General features: G+C 46.1%; 1 pseudogene; it reads right to left on the minus strand.

The window, feature by feature from the left end:
- Window positions 1-11,130: 11,130 nt before the first annotated feature.
- Window positions 11,131-12,395, minus strand: LOC101726010 (nucleophosmin pseudogene; annotated as a pseudogene).
- Between the last annotated feature and the right edge of the window lie 9,896 nt (window positions 12,396-22,291).

A 22,291-nucleotide genomic window follows, 5' to 3' on the forward strand; every position in this document is an offset into this window, starting at 1 on the left:
AAGCACTGTATCTTCTCCATTCATATAAGGCGTTCTCACTGGAAGTATGGAGTACATGTCTTTAATCTGTTGAGAAGGTTCTGTTCTACTTCTAGTCTCCTGATAGCTTTTACCATGAACAGCTGTAGAATTTGGTCCAATACTTTTTCTCCAACTAGTGACAGGATCATATGGCTTTTTCCTTTCCTCTGTTAAAACAATGACTTTTGGTGGTGGATCTTCCAATGCTGAACCAACACTGCCATCCCTATAACAAAACCACTTTCTACATACTGCCAGATCTGACTTTTAATAGTTTGTTTTGTTAAACAAATTTCTATCTATGTTCATACTTTTTTCTTCATCCTTTTTTTTTTTTTTTGGTACTGGGGATCGAACTCAGGTCCTTGCGCTTGCAAGGCAGGCGACAGAACCACTGGGCTAAATCCCTGGCCCTATCCAGTTTTAGTATTAGCACAATGTCGATTTCCTAAAATGAGGGGAGAAGTGTTCCTTCTTTTTTCTGCTTTAATTGTTTGATATAATTTATCAGTTAAAATGTATATGAGCCTGCTGTTGTCATATAGGTAGGTTTTCAAGCTAGGAATATACTTTCTTTAATAGGTGCTGTTCAAATTTTATATTTCCTTCAGAGTTAGTTTCATTAATTTGTCTTCCAAGGTACTTCTTAGAAGTTGTCAAATTTATTTCAAAACAGATGTTTGTAATATGCTTTCTACATCCTTTTAAATTCTGTAAAATCTGTGGTAATGTCTCCTAGATCTTGATATTATAATTTAAAAAACATATAATTGATATTGTGTAATAGGAAGAAAAGGTCTAAAGGAGCAGGGGAAGTGGGAGGGGTAGGGGAAGGAAAAAAAAGGAAAAGAAAAACTATGAGAAAAGAAAAAAAATGGAAACAAAGTCTTTGCAAATAGGGAAGGGTGGAGGGGGTGAAGGGAGGGCAGGGGAAAGGGAAAAAAAAAAAAGAACCAAGATACTCATGCAATGGTACAAGATCCCAACGATGTATGTGACTGTATTTTATACCTAAAATGTACCAATAAACTTAATGGGAAAAAAATTTAAATAAAAATAAAAATAAAGTATATGAGGGAGCCAAGAGGCTGGGCACAGGTCATATGCACATGCTGCTCCATTTTCTATAAGGGACTTGAGTATCTGTAGACTTTTTTATTTTAGTTTTTTGAAACAGGGTCTCCCTCTGTAGTCCAGGCTGGCCTTGAACTTCTGGTGATGCCCTTCCCTCAGCTTCCTCAGTGCTGAGATCACAGGTGTGCACCACTACGCCTGGCTGTGGATTTTTATCTTTTTATCTTTAGGAGTCTGGAACTAACATCCCAGGGACATCAGTGGATGACTGACTGCACATTTATATATCTACTAGTCAGATTCTGTAATTACCACTTTGCTCTATTTGCTTTGTATGGGAGGGCAATCAATTCTCCCAATGACTAGAAAGGGGAGGTCGAGGGCTAAAGAAAGACAACAAAGACTTGCATAACTGCAAAGTATATGGGGGACCATGAAGTCAGTGCCTCAGAGTGGGCAAAGACAAAGACACCCACAGCTAAGCTGGCCACTATTTCTTGGGTACACAATAATTGGAAGGTGTATCAGGTGACGTGGGGGCATCAGTAATCTTGTGCTGATGAGGATCTTAGGTCCATGAGGACCTTGATGAGGAGCTTACACTGATGAGGGCAGTAAGGAGAGCATTCTTACAATAGTAGGTGGGAGGAATAGCAAGCTAATAAAGACTTTGTCCTGAGCCGAGGGTTTAGCCCAGTGGTTCTGGTGCCTGCCTCACAAGCGTAAGATCCCAAAAGTTTGATCCCGGTACCCCCCAAAAAAGAATTTGTCTTTCCCCTAGGTGAAATCTTTTTCTTTCTTTCTTTCTTTTTTTTTTTTTTTTTGGTACCAGAGATCAAACTTGGGAACTTGGGGTTACAAGGCAGGCACCTGAACCACTGAGCTAACTCTCCAGCCCCGCCTTTCTCTTTTTTTATTACTACTTGGTTTTGGAAGAACCAGGCTGTCTTCAGCTGATGTACTCTTGCCCTTGAGTGACCTGGATCACTGAGGCCTCAACTTGTGCCCACAGGCAAAACAGAGCTATGTTCCCACATGCCACAGCTGGGTCTTGGGAAGGTGACATTGGGCCTTAGACAGCTGTAGTCCTACTTTAATTATGAAATGATTTTTCCCCGAAATTATGTAAAATGGCTCTCAACAGCTTTGGTTTTTTGTTTTTTATTTTTTGGTACCGGAGATCAAACTCAGGACCTTGCACTTGCGAGGCAGGTGGTCTGCCACTGAGCTACATCCCCAGCCCTCGAAAGCTTTATTTCTCTATGCATGTAATCCATTGATAAATATCCATTCATCACTTTTTGGGTGCATTTCAAATTCAGTTATAGACAGTACACTTCACCCCTAAATACTTCAGCGTGCATATCATTAAGAAGACTTCAACAAAATCCCCCGCTCGATCCCCAGTACCAAAAAAAGAGAAAATATTTAGGGCCGGGGATTGAGCTCAGTGGTTCTGCCGCCTGCCTTACAAGCACAAGGACCCGAGTTCAATCCCCAGTACCAAAAACAAAACAAAAACAAAAAAAAACCAAACAAAAAAGACTTCAATATTTGTTTATGGTTCTTTTATTGGTTGGTTGACACAGTGACTTGCTATCCAGTTCAGGCTGGCTTTGAACTCACAATGTACCCCAGGCTGGGCTGGAACTCATCTTGCCTCCAGTCCTCAGAGCCTCAACCCGCTAAGATGGACTCATATATAAACAATAGTCTAAGAGTCCATTGCTTCAGCCCATCCCTGTCATGATTGCAACCACTGACAGACAGTTGCCTTAGAAAATTTTCCCTTTGAAATTTGTGGTGAGGCCAGGTGAGGTGACTCACATGTGTAACCCAGCACTGAGGAGGCTGAGGCAGAAAGATTGCCACAAGTTTGAGGCCAGCCTGAGCCATGCAGTGAGTTCAGGCCAGCCTGAGCTACACGGCCAAACCCTGTCTCAAAAACCCAAATAATCTGCAGTGGGGTCCTGAGCCTGCACCATGAAGGTAAATGAGGAGGGGAGAGCTGGCTTCTCAGACCTGTCACTGGGTCCCTGCTGAGAATGTCCCATGACTCGCATGCCTCAGCTCCCTGCTTCACTGTGTGGTCTTGCAGGCTGGGGTGGGCAGCAGAAGGAGGACAAGGAATTCTGAGGCCTGGGAAGTCACAAGGGCAATTTGGCTGGTGGCCACAGCCAGGATTTGCAGTAGGAGAACTGCTGATGAGAAAGCCAGAAGGGTCTATGGCCATTCAACCTGAATGCGCCCAATCTCGTCTGATCTCGGAAGCTAAGCAGGGTCGGGCCTGGTTAGTACTTGGATGGGAGAAAGCCAGAAGGAGAATGGGTCATTCTTTCTGCGATGATGGGAGGTTGGTCAGATTGATCCTGGATAACCTGCTGTCCTTCCTGACAATGTGCATCCCCCTGGAGCTCTGGATGGATGTGAAGCAATTTTCCAGGGCTGCTCATGGCTATAAGGATGGAAAATCAGTGACTGACTTTGAGGGCTATCCACTACACATGACTACCAGATGGACACAACTATGAGTCCATGACTCCCCTCTGCAGGAGCTCTCCATAAATTAATCCACACATCAGAGAGGTTAAGCCAGGCTTGATGGCACAGGCCTGTAATCCCAGTACTCGGGAGGCTAAGGCAGGAGGATCACCACACATTCAAGGCCACCCTGGGCTACATAGTGAATTCAAGGCCAGCCTGAACTACACAGGGAGACCCTGTCTCAAAAAACAACAAACAAATAAAGGTGCAAGCTCTCCCCTATATGACTTAAACCACCACAGCTTTGTTGAACACTAATTACCCAAGGCATTAATAGAATTTATATATACAGAGCCAGGTGTGGTGCCACACACCTGTAATCCCAGCACTCAGGAGACCAAGGCAGGAGGGTCACTGCGAGTTCCAGGCCAGCCTGGGCTACAAAGTGTGTTCAAGACCAGCCTGAACTGCATAGTAAAACCCTGTCTCAAAAAAAAAAAAAAAGAAAAGAATTTATATACACAGAAAAAACTCTGGGTCAAACAGGTGGGGGAACCCCCAGACTGAGCCAAGATTAACCCATTTCTCTATGTGGAACTTCTCAGAGCCCCACTGTTGTGCATGAGGACTCTGTCAGATAGGCTGCAATGTGGCCCCAGATGTCTCACAAAGAACCTTGAGAAGTTCCTGCTCCATAGAGAGTACACTGACTTAAAAGTCCTGCCCAGGGCTGAGGATTTAGCTCAGTGATTCTGCTGCCTACCTCGCAAGCGCAAGGTCCCAAGTTCAATTCCCAGAACCAAAGAAAAAAAAAAGTCCTGCCCAATGCAGCCTCACCAGATATCTAACCGCTTCCTCTAGGGCCATCTTGCCCACCCTGAAAACGTGATGTTTGGCTCTGCTGTGCTGAGGCCCAGTGTCCAAGGGCTCTGGCTGCTACCCTGCTCTCTCCTCTGAAGCCACAGCCCTGCTCCAAGCTGCTGAGTGTGCAGGTCTGTCCCTAACAAATGTGGATTCCCCTAGTGGGTCCTTTGGCTTGAAGAGATACACATCCCTGTGTCCCGGCCAGCCTTTTTTCAAACTCTGTTCCTCCCTCTCCTCCATCCCAGATCTGCTTGGAGCTTCTTCATGTATCTCGTAGGGCACCTTTCTCACGTGTGCTGATAAAGTCTTTGGAGCTCCAGCTCTGCCAAGAGCCTCCTGTCACTTTTTTGGCCCCTATCCCCTCTGGTCAGCCCTGGGAAGCTGCTGTGAACCCTGGAAGGCAGTGGTGCAGGTAGGAATCCTGAGCCTGAGGCAAGCTTCCCAACAGGCTGCACCATGCAGGATAGGACCACTGTCCGGGGAGGCCTACAGGGATTCCATGAAATGTGCTCCATAAACAGAATGATCAAGATCATCTATAGTCATCCTTGTTTATTCTACTTTCCCCTGTTAGATTATAAACGTTTTTTGGGGGGGTACCAGAGATCAAACTCAGGACCTTCCTCTTTCGAGGCAGGCAGGTGCACTGCTGAACTAAATCCCTGGGCCCAGATTATAAACTCTTAACCAGGCATAGTGGTGCATATCTGAAATCTCAGCCACTTGGGAGTCTGAGGCAGGAAGATCCCAAGTTTGGGCCACCATCAGCAACTTACCAAGACTCAGTCTCAAAAAAAAAAAAAAAGGGCTGGGGATTTAGCTCAGTGGTTCCGGCACCTGCCTCACAAGCTCAAGGTCCCAAGTTTGATCCCTGGTACCAAAAAAAAAAGAAAAATTAAAGAGGGCTAGAGATGTAGCTCAGAGGTAGCACACTTGCCTAATATGCATGAGATCCTGGGTTCAGTCCCCAGTATCACACACACACATACACACACACCAAAAAACAAAAACAAAATATAAAAAATTATGGGGGGCCAGGGATTTAGCTCAGTGGTTTTGTTACCTGCTGTGCAAGTGCAAGGACCTGAGTTTGATTTCTGGTACCAAAAAAGAGATTATGTCTTAGTCACTTTCTCATTGCTGAGACAAAATATTTGACACCCAAAATTAATGAACTTTTTTTTTTGGTACCGGAAATTGAACTCAGGACCTTGCACTTGCCAGGCAGGTGCAGTGCCACTGAGCTACATCCCCAGCCCCAAATTAAAGAACTTAATGTTTATTTTAGCTCACAGTTTGTAGAGGTTTCGGCGCATAGTTGGCTGGCTTCAAGGTAGGGCAGCGTGGCAGAGAAAAATCAGTCCCTGGCAGGGCAGACAAAAAGCAGCCAGTAGCAAGCCTTTCTTTCCCTTTTAGCCCATCCATACTACAAGCCTATGGCTTCCCATTATCTACATCCAGAACTATGCTAAATCAATCAATGGACTAATCCAGTTATCATACCTATAATCCAGTATCACATACCCATGATCCAGCCACTTCCCAAAAGCCCTACCTATGAGCACATAAGGCTTTGGGGGACATCCTACTACAAGCCATAATAGAGTACAAACTCTTGGAGATGGTCAGCATGATCTCCATTAATGCTGCAGAAGTACCTGAGATACAGGTCTTATTAGCAGTGGGCCAAAAAGTAGCTGTTAAATTGTGTGTGTGTGTGTGTGTGTGTGTGTGTGTGCGCGCGCGCGCGCATGTATGTCGGGGGGGTGACAATTTGAAGAATGGGCACGGCAGAGAAGAGGCACAGAAAGCCAGCAAGGAGGACCAGGCCAAGTAGCCAGTGGTTTAGGAAAATGCAGGCACAGTGGCCCTTTGTGTCTGCTGGGTCCACAGATCCAACCACTGCACTGAAATAGTCAACACAGGTGGGAAATAGTCAAGCAAAAAACCCGCATCTATACTGAGCAGGGACAGACTTCTTGTCAATCCCCAAACAATGTGGTACTATACACAGCAACTATTTACATAGTATTTATATAGTATTAGGTATTTAAAGTCATCTGGAGATGGTATAAAGCATACAAGAGAAAGTCACAGGTTGTATGCAACTACTGTGCCATTTACATAAGGGACTTCAGCAGATTTAGGTATGGGTGGTATCCTAGCTCTTCCAAGGATACTAACAGATACCTATCTTTACAATATAAATAAGAAACTTATAGCTGGGCATGGTGGCACACACATGTAATACCACCACTCAGAAGGCTGAGGCAGGAGAATCACCGTGAGTTTGAGGCCAGCCTGGGATACACAGTGAGTTCAAGCTTGAACTACATAGGGAGACCCTGTCTCAAAATACTAAACAGTAAACAAAAAAGACATTTATATAAAATATTTATATATGCATGTATTATATCCATATATAAAAGATATATAATTAGTATGTACTGACAGAACTGAACCACGACAGCAGACATAACTCAGGACCAGGAGGCCCACAGATGTACTCCAGACCCCTCCGCAGAGGTGGCTATCTTTCAATCCTCCTGAACCCAACCGAGAAGCTGTTTTAACAGTGAAAGACTCAGCTCAATGCAAGGAAGAAAAAAATGACCGGAAACCAAAGGAAGGAAATTGCAAAACTGGTGACAGTGTGTCAATGAAGGGACACAATTAGGACATCCAGAACTGGAGTTTTCCTGCCTAGTTCAGACCACTGCCTTTTTGTCCTCTTCAGGGTGTCAGGCCAGCCTGGGGCTAGGGTTCCCCTAAGGAGGATGACTTGGAGGGGACCCACAACTCCACAGTGGGGTCTGCCAGAGTCACCTAATGTGGGGTTTTGCCTGTCTGAGGAGCTGACATTGCTGTCTGACAGGAGGGAGGCTATTTCCCAAGTATCTCACTATGTAGTTCAGGCTGGCCTTGAATTCACTGTGTAGCCCAGGCTGGCCTCGAACTCCTGTCAATCTTCTTGCTTCAGCCTCCCAAGTGCTGGGATTACAGGCATGTGCCAGCACTCCTGGCAGGGGTAGTTTTTTGCAAGGAAGGTTTGGAGAGGTGCCTGTGGTTGGGGCTGCAACTACATTTTCCCTACAATTAGAATCCACCCAGCTCATGTAGTTCTAATATGGAGACCAAAGTGCTCTAGGGACACCTCCTTCACAGCAGCATCAGTGTTACCTGAGTTCCCAGATACGATACGTTATGAGACAAGCTACAAACACAACCTTTGAATAAATTGCTGCTGTCTGCAGGGCCAAGAACAAGTATAGTTCATTCAACATAAGTAGGTCTAAGCCAGATGTGGTGGTACATTCCTGGAATCCCAGCACTTGGGAGGCTGAGGCAGGAGGATCTTTGTGGGTTTGAGGCCAGCCTGGGCTACATAATGAGTTCAAGACCAGCCTGAACTGGAGATTCTGTCTCAAAATGGAAAAAAACAAGATGTGTTAGCACACACCTGTAGTCCCAGCACTGGGAAGCTGAGACAGAAGGATCAGAAATCTGAGCTCAGCCTGGACAATTTAGTGATTTAGCAAGACCCTGCCTCAAAAGAGGGGAAGAGCTAGAGGTGCAGTTTATCTTGAATGAGGCAGGAGATTAGGGCATGGCCTGCTGGCTGGGCAAGTGAGTAACCTGTCAATCACAGAGACCCAGGACATGCACATAAGCCCTGCACCTCAGACCAATCAGATAGTGCTATCTTCAATTCTTCAGAGAAATCAAGACAGGTGGGCCTAGATCTGATGTCAGCCTGAGGAAAGACTGGTGCCACTGAGTGCTGAGTCCACTCTCATCCTGCAGAGTGTGCTTCTCTTCTTACTTTTAAGTGGCCCACACTTGTTCTGCTGAGCATGTTTCTTTCCCTACTGGTTCAATTGATGAGCCAGTTTTAGAAGCAGCTACTCCATAACAGCTGCCCCACTCATAAGCTAACTAAATAAACTGGTTTTTGCACTAGGGGGCTCTCTGGGTTGAATGAAGTCCTAGGTTCAAAAGGTAGGGTATTAAAAAAAAAAAAAAAAAAAAAGGTAGGGTATAAAAGCACCTTAAGAGGGCCGGGGATTTAGCTCAGTGGCACTGTGCCTGCTTCACAAGTGCCAGGACCTGAGATTGATTCCCCATACCAAAAAAAAAAAAAGGGCTGCAGGGCTGATTCCTGATGCTGCATCATAGGAATAGGCTTAGTCTGGCCCCTTCCTGACAGGATGTTTCACACTCCTCCCAGGGAGAGAAAGGGAAAGCCACCAGTTGCCTGGACAGTATGAGGCACATAAGATCATTCGCACCAAATTTTGTTAGAGTAAACCCTAAGGACAGCCTCTCCATTGTAGAAATGGTTTTCTTTTCTTTTCTTTTTCTTTCTTTTTTCTTTCTTTCTTTCTTTTTTTTTTTTTTGAGACAGGGGCTCTCTGTGGACTTTAGGCTGGTCTTGAACTCACCATGTAGCCCCGGCTGCCCTCAGACTCATAGTCATCCTCCCGTCTCAGCCTCCTGAGTCCTGGGATTATGGTGTGTGTACGACCACACCCGGCTGAGAAATGGAGCGGTTATCCCTTCGCCCAGTATCACTCACAGAGAACACAGAGGACTTGGCTCCCACTATGAAAACACCTGTATGACGTGAGGTGCGCACAGAGGGCTAAAGAGCAACAGCGCCCTCCTCAGACTCCAGATAGCAGCGCACAGGGCCCTGGGCAGACCAAGGGGCCTTGGATGAGCGCTGTGAGGAGAGCAATGGCACACAAAAGTCAGACAGGGCAAATAGAGAGGCAGCAAGGACTCCAGGGCCTGAAGAGGTCTCTGTGCACCCACAGCTCCCGAGCCCCTAAAACAGCTCACTCTGAGGAGGCTCAGGAGTGGGAACTCACTCAGTTCTCAAGGGTGCCTTTCTTGTTCGCATTGGGATCCACTAACGCTGACTTTCTTTGAGACATTGTGACGCCAGCAGGACAAACTTTTGTTCCTGCCTTAGAGACCTGAGGGACCAGGCACCTGAGCCTCACAGGGCTGGCACAAGAGCCAGGCTTCTCTGAACTCCTTGTCAGGTCTTTGTCTCATGCCTGGGGCTGTCCTCGTCCTGCTGCTGCCCAAGTCTCCCAGTCATCTCCTTGTGGGGCAAGTGAAGTCAGCCCCTGGGAACACAGTGTCTTCCATTTCTAACTTGCCATGTGGCAGGCTCTGAATGAGACCTGGAGCCTACCAGTCTGTGGGCAAGGAATGGCTGGGCAAGGCAGCTGAGCAGGGCTCTGGAAAGATGAAGCTCCAGAAATCCTCCTTTGGCCTGCCGGTAAGAAGAGCCAATCCCACTGTTCATACCTTTGGTAACAGGAACAGTCACAGGGTGGATATCACTTTTCACTTTCAAAGCACTTTTACAATATAAATTCATTGGATACTTACCATCTTAGTTACTTTCCTGTTGCTAGGACAAAATACCTAACACCCACAAGTTAATGGAACAAAGGCTGATTTTGGCTCACAGTTTGTAGAGGTTTCAGTCTGTAGCTGGCTGCCTCTAAGGCATGGCAGAGGAGAACTGCAAAAGAGGAACAGTCCACGGCATGGTAGGCAGGAACCATGGAGACTTCCTTCTCTTTCACTTTTTATCCCCCCCAGGCTATAAGCCTATTCCCTCTTCAGAAAGTCAATCATTCACACCCAGAACTATGCTAAACCAATCAGGGAACCAATCCAGTACCACACACCCATGATCTAGTCACTCCCAAAAGCCCCACCTATGAGCTTGTGAAGGTCTGGGGAGATAGCTAGATATAACCCATGACACTTATACTGTAGTAATAATAATAACAATAATATCTAACACTTAACGATATGTCAGGTACTGTTTTATATCCTTTTTTTTGGAGGTGGGTGTTTGAGACAAGGTCTTACCGTGTAGTTTAGACTGGTCTTGTACTCACTAAGCAGCACAGGCTGGCCTCATACTCAGGGCAATCCTTCTGCCTCACCTCTCAAGTGCTGGGATTATATGCATGTGCCACCACACCTGGTTGTTTTATATCCTTTGGATATTCAGTTTGAGCACCTCTAATCTTTTTTTTTTTGTCACTGGGGATCGAACTCAGGACCTTGTGCTTGCAAGACAGGCGCCAGAACCACTGAGCTAAATCCCCAGCCATGAGCACCTCTAACCTTAAAACTCAAAACTTTTTTTGAGTGTGAGTATCAGCTTTTGCAGTATCTGTGATTTTCAGATTTTTGGATTAGTCAGTAACATCTATGCAAATATTACAAAATCTGAAAAATCTCTGAAATCTGAAATCCTTATTTCTGGCCCCAAACATGTTGGATAAGAGATAACCTATATTAACTCTTCAGTCTTTACAATGACCCTAAAAAGGTAAGTATTATCGCCACCACAGAATGGAGGGACCAGCGGGGCATAATGGTGCATGCATATCCAGCTACTCGGGAGGCTGAGGCAAGAGGGTCACAAGTTCCAGCTCAGCCTGAGACTACTCTGTGAGACCTTGTTTCAAAGTAAAAAATAAAAAGGATTGAGGATCAAGCTCAGTGTGAAGGCCCTGGGTTTAATCCCAAGTACAGGAGAGAGAGGACAAAAAGAGGAACAGAGAGGCTAAGTAACTTCCCCAAGCTCACACAGCTAATAAGCAGGAGGAGCCATGACCTGAATATTTGAATACAGGCACCTGGCTACAGAGTCCAGGTTCGGTTTTTTTTTTTAATTAAAATATTGAGCTTATTTCATATGTATCTTTTTGTCTCCCCTCCATCGCCATATCTGACCACCACTACTATGTCCTATCATAACATTTCATACACACTTAAAACCAAGCAAAGGGTGGAGTTCCGTCTTTAAAAACTAAACAGGCATTTTGGACAACACATTCTTGGCAATGGAACCTGGACAACATTTATCAAACACATGGGCCGGGGATTTAGGTCAGTGGTTCTGCCGCCTGCCTTGCAAGCCCAAGGACATGAGTTTGATCCCCCATACCCAAAAAAAAAAAATTTATCAAACACGGTAGGGAAAGTTCTCACTTTGGATTATAAAAAGGATATCCAGGGCTGGGGATTTAGCTCAGTGGTTCCACCACCTGACTCGCAGGCAAGGTCCCAAGTTCGATCTGGTACCAAAAAAAAAAAAAGGATATCCAGGTATCAACTCTTACAGAAATGAAATAAGACAGAAAATTTTAACAAACCATTTAAATTGTTTTCTTAAAGAGACTTCCTCCACTGCCAGAGATCTTGAATAGCCTCCTGGTCAGTCATCCGGAAGCAATTCTTCACTTAATTGATGAACTTGGCTTCCACTTTGGGAAGAGAACCACCCTTTTCTATACTTGCTTGCTTTAATATCTTCTACAGAACTAGGTCCTTTGGGTGTTTTAGGAATCTTTTCTTGTTTTTTGAAGGATTCTTGACCTTTTGATCTTTGTGTGGATGGTTTTGAGTCTTCCATTCTGGTTTGATTTCTGTGCAATTTTGGCTGGACTATCTCATATTGATTTCTTCACTGGTGCTTTCTCTTCAGTTTCCTCATCAAAATCAACATCGTCATCATCTTCATCATTGTCATCATCTTCATCAGCAGCTAGTTTTACTTTTTTCTGTGGAACCTTGCTACCACTTCCAGGGGCAGATCACTTTCCAGGTGTACTTAAGAGTTTTACATCCTCCTCCTCCTCCTCTGATTCTACATCTTCCTCCACTGTCCACTAAAATGCACAGCCCTTGAACCACACTTCAACCTTAAGACAACAGGTGGTGTAATTTCAAAGCCCCCAAGGGAAACTATTGGCTGTACAGACATTTTCAAAGTTGCTAGTGTTACTTTAATTGGACTGCCTTAGTTATTCATTGGCTCTGCTTCCACAATGTGCAATTCATCCTTTGCACCAGCCCCTAAACTGACCATTCTTAATGACAACTGGTGCTCATTTCATCATTATCCAGCTTAAAGTGATAATCTTTGTCAGCCTTTAGTTCACAACTGAAAAGACAGTTCTGGTAGGTCTGGGGATTTAGCTCAGTGGTTCTACCACCTGCCTCGCAAGCACAAGGACCCGAGTTCAATCCCTGGTACCAAAAAAAAGACAGTTCTGGGGCCTCAGGGGGCTCATGTCCATATCTATGGAATCTTCCATGGAGTGGTGGCACACACTTAGGCGGAAGAGAACGCAGATGGAAATAAACAGCTACTCCCCCAGAGAACAGATGCACAGGTCGAAATCACGCCAGGGAAAGCCAGAGTCCAGGTTCTTAACCAACAATGCTACGCTGCCTTCCCAACAGTACGATGTACTACAGTCCAGCAAGTGAGGAAACTGAGGTAGAACAGTGACTTGGCTGAGCTCCCGTACAGTCCCATTTCATCACAACCAAGGACAGGATTCAGGCCATCACAGCACGAACCATTTCCATTCTTTTTTGTTGTTGTTTTTTTTTGGTACAGGATATTGAACTCTGGACCTTGCGCTTGCAAGGCAGGCACTGGAACCACTGAGCTAAACCCCTGGCCTCCATTCTTTTTTTTTGGTACCAGGGATTGAACTCAGGACCTTGTGCTTGCGAGGCAGGTGGTGGAACCACTGAGCTAAATCCCTGGTCCACCATTTCCATTCTAAACAGCGGGTTTCCCAGCAAAAAAGATTACAGAGGCAGCCAGAGTTGAGTCCAAAGTGTGAGACCAAAGGCAGTAAAAGTTTAAAAAAATTTTTTTTGGAGACAAGAGCCCAGGCTGGCCTTGAACTCCTGGCAATCCTCCTGCCTCAGCCTTCTGAGTGCTGAGATTACAGAAGTGCACCACCATGCTTTGTGGTAAAACTTTTGAATCCAGTCCAAAAGATGCCCCACCACTGCCAGGAAAATGAAAACGCAATGCATTTAGACATGTTGACATGCTTCCTGAGGAGGCAATGGCCTTCTTTCTCCCTTTCTCTCTCTCTCTCTCTCCCCCCTCTCTCTTTTTCTTTTCATTATTATTTTGGTTTTTTGAGACAAGGTCTCACTATGTAGCACAGGCTGGCCTCGAAATTGCTGTAATCCTCTAGCCTCAGCCTCCCCAGTGCTGGGATACAGGTGTGTGCCACCATGCCCGGCTGGCAATAGCTACTTTTAAATGTAGACACAGAGGAGGAAAAACCATGTAAATGGGATCTGCTTAGTGAGCTGGCCTAGAAGCTGGTCCCCAGGTACAGGGACTGCTGCAGGTGGCCTGGGAATTCCCACTGATCCCTGCCTACTGCGTGTGTGGAGGGGACCATGGCCTCTTCCAGCCTCTTCCCCTGAGTCTCACCCGAGTCTCATCACATGCCACATGCCAGTTCTGGCTGGCTCAGGAGCTCTGGCTCTCAACGGGGGTGTGTTCCCAGTAACAGGTAAGGAGACGCCTTAGTCACTCTCTCTGGCTGGAACAGAATACCCGACCCCAGAAATCAGAGGCTGGTTTTGGCTGATGGTATGGTCCAGAGTTGGCGGGCTCCAAGGCAGGGCAGCATGGCACAGGGGAGCTGCTCACCTCATGGCACCCAGGAAGCAGAGCAGGAAGGGAGGAGTTGGGGACCAGACCCTTCCAGGCCACCCCCACAGTGAGCTGCCTCCTCCCATCAGACCTCAGGACATCCTCCTGCCTCAGCCTCCTGACAGCAGGTCAGCTATAAGGCCCCATAATCCAATCACCTTCCAAACTTGCGAGGCTTAGGAGGCCACTTGAGATCCAACCCTAACAGTTGACTCCCTTGCTCAGGCCAGTAGGAAACATTGCTTCACGGCTGGGCCTCTCTCCTCTCAGGCCCAATGGCCCTTGTCACTGTTTCACATGTCCTTAGTGGTGTCGGCTGGATTCAGAATGCCGACCAGTTGCTCTGTGGACTGCTTGTTGTCCACGACTGAGCATCATGACAGCACAGGGCCAGCAGCTCTCGTTCTGAGCACCAGAGAAACCGAGGTTCACAGTGGGCTAGAAGGACACGACTGTTCCTGTTCACAGACATTGTTTGTCCACTGCTCTGTCAAAGTCTGAAAACATCTACAAAAGAACTCTTTATGACTAATACGTGAGTTTGGCAATGTCATGGAATAAAAGATAAGCAACTGAAAATCAACTATAGTTTTTTGTTTTGAGGGAAGGTCTTGGTATGTAGTTCAGGCTGGCCTTGAACTCAAGACAACCCTCCTGCCTCAGCCTCGAGAGTGCTGGATTACAGTAGGTGTGTGCCACCACATAGGTGTGGCCATTAAAATTGTGCATTAAAATTGTACAATTGGAAACCAACTTTAAAAACGGGATAGGGAATAAAAAAGCTAAGTGAGACACTTGCAGGAATCCATCCTACAGAGCTTTGCAACTTACAGAGTACTTTGCAACCTCCTGAGGAAGGGGAAGGAAACCAGGAGCTTTGGAAACACTCGCATCCTCAGTCCACACTCTCTCAAATGGCCTCAGGCTGGTGCCCAAGGTGGGGATGGCGAATGGCATCATCACTGCCAACGGAGAACCAGTCTGAGTCGAGCCTGGGGATCACCGGGAAACCTGTTGGAAGTGGAAAGTCCTAGCCAGGCAAGCTGGTGTGTGCCTATAATCCTAGCCCTCTGGGAGGCTGAGGCAGGAGGATGCAAGTGTAAGCCCAGCCTTGGCAGTTTAGCAAGGCCTGTCTCTAAATATAAAATTAAAAAATAAGTTGGGGATGTAGCTAAGTCCAAGGGCCTGACTTCAATCCCCAGTACCACTACCAAAAAAAAATCCTCCCACCCAGTGAAAGAAACTCGAGCTAAGGGTTAGCAGCGTGTGCTAACAAGCCGGGTTCTGATGCACAGTTCTTTGTTGCAAACAGCAACTTGGTGGTTCTTGTTGCGCTGGTGACCACGGCACGAGCTGCCGGAGCTGTGCAACGCCCTCTGCTGGCATCCCTGGGTAAGGACGGCCTCCCAGCAAAACAAGACCTCTAGCTGGTGTCTGTGGATTTAATTTAAGCCAAGTTAAAAACCTGCTCGATCTCACCTCCACTGCCGCCGTGACCTCAGCTCCCACAGCGTTTTCTTCTGGCTCACTGCAGCCTCCAGGCCCTGTGCTCCTCCCAGCTTCTGATGAAGGGAGGAGCTGGTGGGTCTTTCAGGGCCCGGGGAGCTGCCCCACTCCCAGGCTGCAGGGTGGGCGAGGCCTCTGCCTGGGCCGCAGGGCAGGGTCACTCTGGCCTCAGTGGAGACTTGGAATGAGGATGTGAGTCCCTCCCCTAATGACATCTCACTGCTCCGCATCAAAACCCGGTCCTTGCCAAGCTCCCAGGCCTGTGCAGTTGGAGGCCTCTTTCCCCTTGTTCACTCATTTGCTTTTGAGACAGGGTTTTATTATATAGCCCAGGCTGGCCTCAAATTCAAGATCCCCCGGCTTCAGCCTTCTGAGGGCTCACTCCCTAATGTGCACAGGAGCCAGTTCCACAGCACCAGTTTTGTTGCTGTTGTTTGTTTTGAGACAGAAACTTGCTACGTAGTTCAGGTGAGCTCGAACTCACTATGTAACCTAGCCTGGCCTCAAACTTGTGGCGATCCTCCAGCCTCCAGCTCCCAAGAGCTGGGAGTACTGGCATGAGGCCGCAGACCTTGCTGCATATGTCCATACTTGAAAAACCACTGCCCTTGACTGGATCCTGAAGGAACTGCCTGCAAATAATACAAGGACTCCACCCCGCACCCACCGGCTCCCCTCCTCACCTCACTTCTGCTTAAATGTCAGCTCTGCACAAAGCCTTCCATTTCCATTCCAGCAGCTAGCAGGTGGCCTGTCATTGTAGTTTGTATCTAGATGTCCTCTGAAGCTTCATGTGCTCATAGGCAGGGCTTTTGAAAGGTGAGTGAATGATGGGGTGCTATAGTTAGCTGTGCTATTAGGAAGGTGGGGGTCAAAAGAGGCAGGGCCCTGGGGTGGGACCCTGAAGGGCTGGTAGCAAAAGACTAAACTGTGAAGTGGTGACTCAATACGAGGCGTTCCAGGGGGAGAGAACAGAACTTGGCAGTGTGAGGTGATTTCAAAGATGGTTCGAGACAGCTGGACTGTGGTTAAGTGTCTTAACTTTCATGAAGGAACAAAGCGGCCCTGACTCATGGTATGCAGGGGAGAGGGCCACTGCTCAGGGTCTTTCCGGCTGTTGAGGATGATTAGGGTCCAGATGAGGATGACATTCTACAAACTCACTAATGTTCCATCCAGTGACCGCCCCATAGCTTTTTTCTTTCTCATACACTTGTTTACCGTCTGGAAGGTCAGATTCCTGAGGGGAGGAACTTTTACTCACCACAGAAGCACCAGCACACAGACTCCTCCTTCCAGGATGGCCTGCTCCCTGCGAGGCCTCCTCCCCTCTGCCCAGCCCGAGCCCTGTCCTCTAAGGTCAGCCAAGAACCTCCCTGAGACGCAGACTGCGTGCCTGGCCCCTGTGCTTCCAGACAGTAATACATTTGTACGGTTATTTCCTGTTTATCTCTATAGTTCATTTCATAGACTAAAGTTTCAGAGGCAAAAAAGGAAGTTTAAAACTCCCCTACAAGGCTTTCAACAAAATACATGACAGTCTGCAGTTTAGTGCTTTAAGATTTTCACAGCAATAATCACCTTTCTACCACTTGCTTATTATATTACCATTTTAAACATACACAGCTTACTCTTACAGAAAGGGAATTAAGAAGCCTGGCATGGTGCTGCATGCCTGTAATCCCATTATTTGGGATGCTGAGGCAGGAGGATTGCCATGAGTTTGAGGCCAGCGTGGCCTACATAGGAAGACTCTGTCTCAAAAAAAAAAAAAAAAAAGGGCCAGGGATTTAGCTCAGTGGTTCTGCTATCTGCCTTGCAAGCACAAGGTCCTGAGTTCAATCCCCGGTACCAAAAAAAAAAAAGAATTAAGATGCCATTTTTTAGTCTATCAGATTGGCAAAAATAAGAACGTTTGGTAATACATTGTTTTGGCAATTACGTAGATTAACGGGCAATCTTATTTACTGCTAATTGGTACAACCTCTTTTTAAGGTCGACCTGACAATATCTAACAAAATTTAAAATTCACAAGGCCACTGATCCAACAACTTCACTTTTAGCAATTTATAGTGCACACAAACCTGGCAGAATAACACATTACAGTGGCATTATGTGAACAGCACACACTCTAAACGCCCACCTCTGCACAATGGAGTATCATGCTTCCTTAACAAGTACGAAGCACTTGGGCCAGGGATTTAGCTCAGTGGTTTCCCAGCCTGCTGCGCAAGTGCAAGGACCTGAGTTTGATCCCCGGTACCAAAAAAAAAAAAAAAAAGAAAGAAAGAACAAGTACGAAGCACTGTTGACTTCACGGGCCTGCATGGAAAGACGCTGCCGAGAGAGCACGAGGTAAAGAGAGTGGCTCCCGATGCCAGGCACCAGCCTGGTGCCCCTGTCAACCTGAGCCTGGCGATGCTGGACAGCAGCCTGGCACCCACAGCTAGACCTTTCAGTTCTCCTGAGGAAGAGAACAATTCTCACAGGACTCCAGCATGACACAAGATCTGTCACTGTGACTGATGAAGAAAAAACCCAGAGCACTCAGTGATCATGTCTGAAGATTATCAGAATCACAGAACATGCAGACATCCCAAGATGCCAGCCAACACGTGTCCTGCTGTTTCTTCACCAATCAGAGCTTTAACACCCAATCTGTTCCCCTCACCTTGGTAAGACTTTATTAAGACACAGAAATGCTGCCACATCCTGAAAACACCTAATCCAGATCAAATCCCTCCACCTTAAAGCCTCCTGCTAAAACCACCCAGCCCAGGTCCATCCTGTGACAAATCCCTCTGAATACCTGCTGTGAGATTCCTGCCTTCCTTATGGGTGAGTGAAGCCCCCTTCACTGAGCTGGGCCTCTGACCTGTCTGCTCCTGCTCTTAGCTGGAAGGCGCTGGCCCAGATTAAGTGGAATAAGCAAGGTGCAAACCACATGTTTACAATTTGTATAAAATTATGCAAAAGTAAAAGGATGTATCTGTTTGTGTATGCACAGAATTTCCGTGGAAAAACACACGGGAAAATTATTTAAAAATAGTTGTCTCGGGCCAGGGATTTAGCTCAGTGGTTCCACTGCCTGCCTCGCAAGCAGAAGGACCCGAGTTCAATCCCCAGTACCAAAAAAACAAAAACCAAAAAAAATAGTTGTCTCTTGTGGAGCCCTGCCTGGGCAACAAGGTGAAACCCTGTCTCAAAGTAAGAGTGGGGTTGCCAGGGATGTAGCTTAGTGTGAAGGCCCTGAGTTGTTCATTCTCTAGTACAGCAAAAGCAAAGACAGAACCAAAACCTAAACAAACAAACAAATAAATAAAAGGCTGTCTCCTGATTGGAAAACTAAAAGTTGAGGCATGGAGGTGAGAGGGAAAGATTTTTCAGTATATTGTTCGTTATTATGTTCATTGATTATTTAAAATTAGTAATTTTTTTTGTTTTGACAGTTTCCCTATGTATTCAGGGTAGCCTCAAACTCCTGGAGATTCTCCTGCCTTAGCCTCCTGAGTGTTGGAATTACAGGTGTGTACTACATCTGTCTCTAAAATTAATTACTTAAAAAAATTTTGTATAGCAAAACATTTATTGGTACATTTTAGACATACAGAATAATACTCATCATAGAGAATTTGTACCTGTACGTGATACCTCCCACCTTTTTTCCCATTCCCCTCCTCCCCTCCCTATGTACAAAAGCTGTTTCCATTTTCCTTCTATTTTCACTTTTTTTCTTGTCCTTTCCTTCTTTCTCGCACCCCCCTTGTTTCCCTTCTCATTTGAAAATTTTCTTCTCATTTCCCAATATCTACTACAATTTTAGTCCTTATTTTCACTTTCAGTTTCTCACACCAGAAAAACAATGTGGTAAACATATATGTTCCAGGGCTGGGGATTTAGCTCAGTGGGAACATGTATGTTCCATTTATTTCACTTAAGAGTATGGTCTCAAGGTGCATTCATTTAGTTATAAATGTCTTAAGCTCATCCTTTTTTTTTAAATCATGTTTCTGTTACACATGTTTATTTGTTAGTGTCTTGGAATTGAACAAACAAGTGAACCCATGTATATCACATAAAGCATTCAGCCTGGTGATTTTTTTGATGAGTCAACATTAATACAGCTTTTAAACTATGCTTTGCTGATTTCCTCTATCTTTGAGTCTTTTATTCCATTATCTCCAATCAGTCATTCTTGTCCTATGTATTAAGGGCAGATAGTAAATGGCTCTCTGTTCTGCATCATCTAATTGGATCATGCTGGTGTGACATCTGAATCTCTGCTTCATCTGGAGAAGCAAGCTCACATGAGACCGTAGTACTCAATGTTTCCTATAGAATGTGGTAAGCTTCTGAATATCAGTGTCTGTATTAGGGTTCTCCAGAAAAACAGAACCTGTCAGTCCAGAGCTCACAGGAAGAAAGGATTTTGTTTCCTGGTTCTGATGCTTGCCCTCTAGGCTCCTCCAGGGCTCACAGCTCCTCCAGGGTCTTACCACAGGACAGGTGGATTTCCCAGTGCCTGGCCTTGTGATATCTGTAGAACAAGGATCATTTCTTGCCTCTCTGATTCTGGTAGACTCATACATTCCTTTCCCTCTGTACATGTCTAAGATAGCGGCTTTCCATAATGGCCACTCTTTGTTACGCGGTCCACATCTTATAACTCATCCTTCTTTATAGCAGAGTAGTACTCCATTGTGTAAAAAACTCCACATCTTCTTTATCCATTCATCAGTTGGGCATTTGGGCTGTTTCCACAATTTAGCTATTACAAATTGTGCACATGGGTGTGCTTATATTGCTGAGGTATGATGCTTTTAATTCTTTTGGGAAGATAACAAGAAGGGAAACAACTGGGTTGAATGGAACCTCTAGTTTTGGCCAACCCATTTGAGACCCCTCCTGGGTCTGAGGAGCTATTTCTATTCCCCAATAAATTTTCCTACTCTTAAAAAAAAATAAGATAGCTGGGGGTTTAGCTCAGTGGTTCCACCACCTGCCTTGAAAGAGCAAGGTCTCCCCCCCCAAAAAAAGATAGCTAAGAGCGGCCGTGATGGTGCATGCCTGTAATCTCAGCACTTGGGAAGCTGAAGCAAGAGTATGGCCCGAATTTCAAGGCCAGCCTGAACTACAAGGCAAGACCTTGTCTCAAAAAATTAAAGCTAAACTAAAATCTAAAAAAATTGTTAAGCATGGGTGTAGAGACAATAAAGAAAACTGAGAATCTTGCCTAGTAGTAGTGCTTGTCACATTTCTGTTTGAGCAATTTCATCTGTGTCAAAGTTCTCAAATTGGGTCCCTACTGCCCAAATGCTCTCCTACCTCAGCCTTTGGGGAAGCACAGGTCCAAACTTCACGTGCTGGGCCTCTTCTTGATGAAAGCTGCTGCAGTCTGTATGAAGACCCATGAGGCACAGATAGCCTCTTCAGGGGGAGCCGGACTTTGCGGCTGGAGGGAGGGTCAGGATTAGTATCTGACTCTGTAGGGTGCTATGAATGAACACAAGAGCAGTGGCGGTGAACCTAGGACACTCGTGCTGCAGGGGGCTTTGAATCACACTGAAAGCTCTCAAAGGTTTGCCATCACTGACAAGATTATTTGAGTATCAAGCTACTCTAGCAGAGGCCTGAAAGCTGTCACTGAAGGCCTCATTAAAGTCACAAAGCAGGGAGAACTGGGCCGTCTGAGGCTCTCTTGCCCCAGCCACCTCCAAACATCTCTGCCAAAAGGCTTGTACTCCTCTCTGCGCCTGCAGCCCAGCACTCCAGTGGGTGGGTTCGGTACGTGGCCACCACAGAAATTTCTGCATCCGGGGAGGATCGGATCCTAGGCTCTATTACCCCAGCCAGTAGCAGCTGGAAGGTCATTTTTCAGTGCCTTGATTCTCCTTGGCTGGGAGCACAGGCCAGTAACGACCAATCCTGGTTTTGTGACCTTACTCTTGTGGGGTCCTCCACGCTGTTTTTTTTGTACCAGGGATTGAACTCAGGACCTTGCGCTTGCAAGGCAGGCGGCGGAACCACTGAGCTAAATCCCCGGCCCTTCGCTGTTCTTACCTGTAGTTCCATCCTTTTGTAATTCATCATCTTACTTCTCTTTTGGGGGTGATCCTCCTGCCTCAGCCTCCCAACTGGTGGGATTACAAGGCCTTTCCCTTCTCCTGGTTCACCATTGTTTACAAAGCTTATCTGACAGGATGATGGCATCTTTCTGTATAATCTACAAGTAAACCAAGACCAAAGAACATCAGGGAATGGGGATGTAGCTCAGTGGTAAAGCACTATGCACAGGGCGCTGGGTTTGATCCCAGCACTGCAAAAGACAGTAAGAACCTTTAACATACCCAGAAGAAAATAGTAATTTGCTTCTCCTCCAACCCTTTCAATTTCTCCTTTTCTTGGTGGTGCTGGGGATTAAACCCAGGGCCTCCGAACATGCTAGGCAAGCACACCACCACTGAGCTAAAGCCCAGCCCTCAACTTCTTAATGTAAATTTTTTTTTTTTTTAAACTGGGAATAGAACTTAGGGCCTTGGACTTGCCAGGCAGGTGTTGCACTGCTGAGCTACATCCCATGCTATGAAATTATCCCAATGCCCTAAAGAAAATCACTTTTCTGCTGGGCATGGTAGCACACATCTGTAATCCCAGCACTCAGGAGGCTGAGGCAGGAGGATTACTGTAAGTTCAAAGCCAGCCTGGGCTCCACAATAAGTTCAGGGCCAGCCTGGACTATGCAGCAAGACCCTGTCTCAAAAAAAAAAAAAAAATTATTTTTCTTTCTCAGAAGGAAGTGGGTAAGGGCAAACTTTCACAGAAAAGAAA

This window comes from Heterocephalus glaber, unplaced genomic scaffold (assembly GCF_053883595.1).
Source record: "Heterocephalus glaber isolate CG9 unplaced genomic scaffold, H.glaber_assembly_v1.0 deba00001497, whole genome shotgun sequence".
Classification (NCBI taxonomy): domain Eukaryota; kingdom Metazoa; phylum Chordata; class Mammalia; order Rodentia; family Bathyergidae; genus Heterocephalus; species Heterocephalus glaber.